This window comes from Physeter macrocephalus, chromosome 15, assembly GCF_002837175.3.
Source record: "Physeter macrocephalus isolate SW-GA chromosome 15, ASM283717v5, whole genome shotgun sequence".
Taxonomy (NCBI): Eukaryota; Metazoa; Chordata; class Mammalia; order Artiodactyla; family Physeteridae; genus Physeter; species Physeter macrocephalus.
The window spans coordinates 75,306,137-75,312,738 of record NC_041228.1 but is presented as its reverse complement, the minus strand read 5'-3'; the positions used below and the strand labels follow the sequence as shown (position 1 = coordinate 75,312,738).

Genomic DNA, 6,602 nt, shown 5'->3' with positions numbered 1-6,602 from the left:
GTGTGTACATTTGTCCATGGCTGAGGTCAAAAGCATTTATTAAATCTTCAGAAGGATCTGCAACAACACCCCTCCCCCCAGTAATAAGCCTTTACTGGGACCCAATGACCCACTCCATGTACCGTCCCTAAATTCTGCAGCAGGACTAGCCCTTAGTGTTCAGCAGGGCAGGGCTTAGTAACGTACTCGCGTTCACAGTTTAGTAATTTACCTGAACAGCTGGCTGAGACGTCGGTGAGCCGCACAACCGTGCCATGACCGTGCTAGTGCATCACCTGCATCGGCCACTGCCGTCCCTACCCAAGGAGACCGCGCGAGGTTCTTCAGTGGTACCAGCCCAACATTTCAATCCAGTCTCACTGGCCCTGCAGTCAGTAAAAGTCCCTAACATGGTAAGAGTTTAGCTATCAATGTTGTGCACTTTTACTCTTTGCTTGGTCTGCATGGTTATTTCCGTGCAAGTGTGAAGGGTGTAATGATCAGGTGCCATTTGAAATCAAGCTCCTCCCCAGAGACGTTTAAAAGCATCTGGACGTGCTAAATGCCACTGGTGGAGTCGCCAGAGGCAGACGCTGAGATGGAGACTGGCGCGCAGGATGTTTACCGGGCATCGGCACCTGGCGGTGGGAGGGCGGGGAAGCACGATCCAGGAGGAGGAGGCGCCGCTAGCGCTGAGCAGACTCTGGAGGAGCCACGGCGGCCGGAGGCTGTCGGCGGATAACTGGCCGGCAAGTCCTCCTTCCAGAAGTCATCCGGTGGTGCCCCTTCACGTCCTCTGCAGTACGTGCACCATTAGACCTACCGCTCCCCACCAGCTTGAGGAGCAGCTCCTTCAGGGTTTTGGAGGAAGAGGAAGGGCAGCTGCATGAACTGCAGCCCCTGCCGGGACCGCTGGTCTCAGGGCTGCAACTGAACCTCATCCTCTTCCCTCTTCTGCCCTCCATTCTGGACTCCCATCACCTTCAACTAGAACTTCTGCTACTCTCGGTGGCTGACCTGACGGCATGACCAAGACTCTCATCCCTGAGAGGCCTCAGCCCCTGGGTACCACGCACGTCTCAGGCCAGGGCTGCGCACTTGTCCATTTACCATCAAAGCTGAGCAACAGTACAAAAGGGCGCCCGAGGGGACCACCTGATGCAAACGTGTCTCTCTATGTTCTGCTGTGTAACGGCAGCCCTCCCTCCTCCTGGTGACCGAAGACAGTGACGCATCTCCTTGCCTGCTGGCCCCTTGGTGCAAGGAGTCCGAGGTGTCCAGGAGGCAGTAGCAGCTTACAATTCAACGGGACACGGGCTGTATCCTCCAGGGGAAATAATCCAATTTTAAGAGCAAAGCTCTCTAAATTCCTATAACCTGGAGTTGTGGGAACAGGAAGCACAGATTTCCTGAGCGGCTCACTGGAAGTGATGGCTCGCAGGGCCAACTCTCCTCCACCTGCTTCCCGGGCCCACGTATTCTTCTCGCCGGTGACACAGACCGCATTAAGGTCTTTGATGCAAAGTGCATTCTGCGGCCCCGTTTCACAGGTGATCACGTGGAGCTGGCACTGCGGCCGTGCTTTGCCGGCCTCATCCTGCCGGCGGCTTCCGGACACTCAGCATGAGAGGGTTCGGTGATTCCGGGCCGGCTCTAGCTCACGGGGAGACGACACTCCGTAACCACTGTGCTTATAATTCCCGTTTACCTCCGCTTCTCAGACGGCTGAAAACTGCGCCTACCAGACGCCCTACGTAGGCGCTAGCAAATCACCCCAATTCACCTGACCGTCTCTAACTCTCAAAGTCTTGGCTCTTCCAAAACCAAAGACCGAGAGAAGGGCAAGAACAAACAAACAAAACCTCTCTCCCTGATTATTTCTTCTTCTAGTAAATGCTATTTTTAAAAAGTACAGAAGTTGTCACTCTGAGGTGAGCTGAAGAAAAATGCAGTATTTAGAAAGATTCTTACCCAGAGTTCTTGTTGAAGAAGGGGGCTATTATTTTTTTCTCATGACAAATGTAGGCTTCCCCAAGTGACGTGGAAGAAGACATTTCGACTGTCCTATCAGCCCTTCAGATTTCTTCTAACACTCGGTGGCAGGTTTTATAGTGCCTCGCACTGGACCCCGAACTTCATTCATGTTTTTAAATCTGTATTTACAAATACCCGTCAGACCTCGGCGTGAAGCCAAGTGGGCATGAGAGAGCAGTGAGGTGATGACTAGAAGTCTGGAAATGGGGCACCTCACAAAGGTGTGGAGAGAACCATGAATTTGCGATTTCAATTGTAAGCTGATTTTGTTTCCTCCATGACCCCATATAATTTTAATCTTCTCTTTCCCAACTGATACAAATTGCTGATATTGATGCTTTTAACCAAGGGGGAAACAAAAGGTACAAGACCGACCGCCTTTTTTTCTGCAACAACACGATCCTTACTCGTTTGAAAGGACAGTAAAGTAATCTGAAGGTCTCATGCCAGGTAACAGATGAACATGGCAATTTAGTAGCTCATTGTTGACACACTGTTAGGGTTGAAATATTTCTTTTTTTAGTGTTTTACAGTTGTGTGATTGTGATAATGGAATAGACAGTAAAAACAAAACAGACAAAAGAGACAGTAAAAACAGCTCCCTGGCCAGCTCCCTTTTCGGGCAAGAAAGAGATTGAATCAAAGGGATGTATGACCTGGAAAGCAAGTCAGGGCACTAACAACAGACAGTGGTTGCCCTGCTTATCCCAACCCCACATTTTAATGCCAGTAATTAGACTCTGGTGACTATATTTCAACTAAAGACATAACAATTCCAATTTAAGCTGTTCTCACTCGGCCTAGTTTCAAGAACTATGTGAGGTACTTTATGGTGCTGCTGATTATGAACCTCCATAGAAAATGTTATAGCGGAAGGTTGATTAAACCTGCAACCTCTGAAAGGTTTAGAAAGTGAACTTCACGTGTGAGCTCAAGGGTATATGGGTCAACTGTACCTCTTCCTGTAGCTAACATTTATATTTCAAGTAAACTTACAAAAACATACAATAAATAATTGGGCGATTCAATATTTATAGAGTAATTTACTTGGGGTGTCTCTAAAGGCAGAAAAATGAACACTTCTTTCGTGCATCAATAATTAAATAAGCCAAAGCAATTAGTTACACAGAAAATTAACCATAAATTTACCTCTTAAATGTGGTAAAGTATGAGCAAGGGTCTTCTTTAGACAGAATGAATATACTGGCTACTCTGTTTCAACAGTACTCAAAATACCAATATGTTATTATCCAAGTATACAAATACAAGCTAGTTAGTTGGTTATGCAAAATCCACTGACTCCTTTAAAAAGCATCTAACATTTTCTTACTTATTGAAAATATTCAACTACACTTTCACTTTCCCTATAGAACAATTTTAAATGTACATGGGGAATATCTCAAAAGAATCATAACTATAAAGACCAAAGCTTCAGGACTTCGCTAGCAGTCCAGTGGTTGAGACTTCACCTTCCAATGCAGGGGGTGTGGGTTCGATCCCTGGTTGGGGAGCTAAGATCCCACATGTCTCGTGGCCAAAAAAATCAAAACATAAAACAGAAGCACTGTTGTAACAAATTTGATAAAGACTTTAAAAAAAATCGTCCACATAAAAACAAAAAAACCTTAAAAAAAAAAAAAAGACCAAAGCTTCCATCTTCTTTAGGATCATTATTCCTCTGGAAATGTTATCAGACTAAATAAACTAGTACTAAAAAAATGACTTGGTTAGGAAAAGCAAAGCAATGGAATCTATATTCCTATCTCAAGAATTTTTGTCTGCTAAACTTTTAAGATAATCAATTCCAATTTCATTTAGACATTCAGTTCTGATTTTATAAAAGGTTCTCAAATTTGCATTGAGTAATGATTTAAGTAAGATTATTACTTGCATCCCTGAAATTGATTGATATTGGATATTACATGAATAAGAGTGAGGAACTTGATAAACATCTATAAACAACAGCATCAAGAATAGCAACATTTGTAGATTTTAAAAACACTAATGAAAAATACAAGCAACAGTAAACACATGTATGAGAAAATATACTCAGAAATAGAAAGGCCACCTTGAACCTACAGTAACTCTGCGTTAGCTGTTAAAACTCTTTCCAAGTCAAAGGGAGTCTAGACATGCCTGTTCCCTAACCCCGTTCTGTAGCACACTAAGTCAAGCCACTCAATCTCCCCTCCTCAATTCCCTCATCTTGAGGATGGGGGTAATAGCACTTACCTCCGATAGTCTTTGTAAGGATATCCTAAGTAAAGGGCTTGGCCCAGAGTGAGTGCTCAATAAATTGTAGATATTATGATCAGAAACTAAAGTAGAAAGCTAAATTGAAAAGACAATGTCCTTTTAAGCCTTGAACTAATGTGTTTTAAATTTACAAACGACAAGAAGTAAACATGGCAAACTGGACTATTTACTGTTATTTGTAACTTTGGAGTGTATGTCTCCAAATTCGTTCAAAAAGCTAATAATATCACAACCTAAATGGGTAAAAAGGACATATTTTAGCAGCCAATCCGTTAAGAGTAGTGAGCCATCTTAGAGTTTACCTATTTCTCTTCCAAGTCTATATCCAGCTGAAGAACTCGCGACCCAAAGAAGTGGAGTGATTTGCCCAGAGAACTCATGGTGGAGCCAAGATAAGGAGCTTATATCTAGATTTTCAGCTCAACACTAGCACCATCTAGCCCACCTTCCCCCTTTCATATTCACCTAAATCAGCCAACACAAAAATCTCCTCTGCTGTCTTTGACCACTAGTAAATTACATCCTATTGCAGGTTTCATTACTGATTACCGTGATAACTCTCCATCCTTTTCTCACAACTACTCTTTTCACTCCCATGGCGGTTGAAAATGAAGTACAATACCCATGTTGCACCCTTTTTTTCTGGGCACTCAGTTGGGGTACTTTTGCAGGTGCCCTGGGACAATGGACTCTTACCCAATGGAATATGATGTGTTCCACTTCCAAGCCTAGCACATAAAATCCTCCTACTCCCAATTCTTATTTTTTTCTATTCACTGACTAAATGGAGACAATTCGGAGGACCTAGAAGTGGGTGGAGCCTTAGATAGAAGGAGCCTGAGTCCATGGAGCACAACATGTCACATCTCCCTTCCTCCCATCCCCTACTGAGTGGCATTGGATTGTGACATGAGTAAGAAATAAAAGTTCTTGGTTAAGTCTTTGAGATTTGGGGTTGCTTGTATAGGAGTTAGCCAACCCTTACTAATATTTATACTCCAAATATTTTCACAATAGCATATCTGTTTGCTCATTTCCCAAGGACAAGATGGGAGAGTCTTCTAGAATCAAAACTTCTTTCAGTTACCTTTTGAAATAGAAAAAGAGTTGTACAAAGACTAAAATAAATAGACATCATTACCATAAATTTGTCAATATCTATTAAAATTTTACCCTAATAATTTCTTACTATTTGACCTCATGATTTCAATTTGTGGGCTCCACATATAGAAACAAATATTTCAGTACTTATGGACACATGTACAAAGAATTTTTTTCAGTATTTTTTCCAGTGGTTTAAAAAAAAAAAGCCACCCCCCCACCAAAAAAAACACAACTCGCACACTTTAATCTCTATTAGTAGGAGAGTGATTGAATGTACTATGACACACCTCTGTCCTTACAAAAATGTTCCTCAGCTATTCAAAAGAATGAATTGGATCTATGATTATTGACTGGAAATAATATCCATATTATTTCTGCTAAGTCAAAAAGCAAATATTGATTTAATGTGTATCACGTCATCTCATTCTGTAAAATCAAAGACAGAAACAAAATTCTTCCATTTGGGCATCTGCAGAAAGAAATGGAGTAAAGATGGTGTGAAATAAAATTCATATTTTATGGCAAGACAAGAAAAATTTAAACATAAGAATTTTTCTCTGCCCTCTGGCCTCTTCTCTGCCTCCAACTATGCATTATGTATCTGCATTATACATCAACCAAACCTCCTCCATCGGCAGAAATAACCTGCTCAATTGCAACATTCTCCTAGCATCAACAAGACAACTCCTTAAAACATAACATTCCTGTGCCAGCTTCGACAGCACATATACTAAAATTGGAACGATACAGAGAAGATTGGCATGGCCCCTGTGCAAGGATGATACACAAATTCACGAAGAGTTCCATATTTTTAGCAGCACTATTCACAATAGCCAAGATATGGAAACAACCTAAGTGTCAATCAACAGATGAATGGATAAAGAAGATGGGGGACATATATACAATGGAATATTAGCCACAAAAAATAACGAAATAATGCCATTTGCAGCAACATGGATGCAACTAGAGATTATCATACTAAATGAAGTCAGAAAGAAGAAGACAAATACCATAAGATATCACTTACATGTGGAATCTAAAATATGGCAGGGACTTCCCTGGTGGCGCAGTGGTTAAGAATCCGCCTGTCAATGCAGGGGACACGGGTTCGAGCCCTGGTCTGGGACGATCCCACATGTCACGGAGCAACTAAGCCCGTGCGCCACAACTACTGAGCCTGTGCTCTAGAGCTCGCGACCCACAACTACTGAGGGCACGTGCCACAACTA

General features: G+C 42.6%; 1 non-coding gene across 1 annotated transcript; it reads left to right on the top strand.

Moving 5' to 3' along the window:
• The first annotated feature begins 6,079 nt into the window (after positions 1-6,079).
• On the top strand, positions 6,080-6,186 carry LOC112065846 (U6 spliceosomal RNA). The gene has a single exon (XR_002892267.1). It is a non-coding gene; the product is annotated as a U6 spliceosomal RNA (small nuclear RNA).
• The last annotated feature ends 416 nt before the right edge of the window (positions 6,187-6,602 follow it).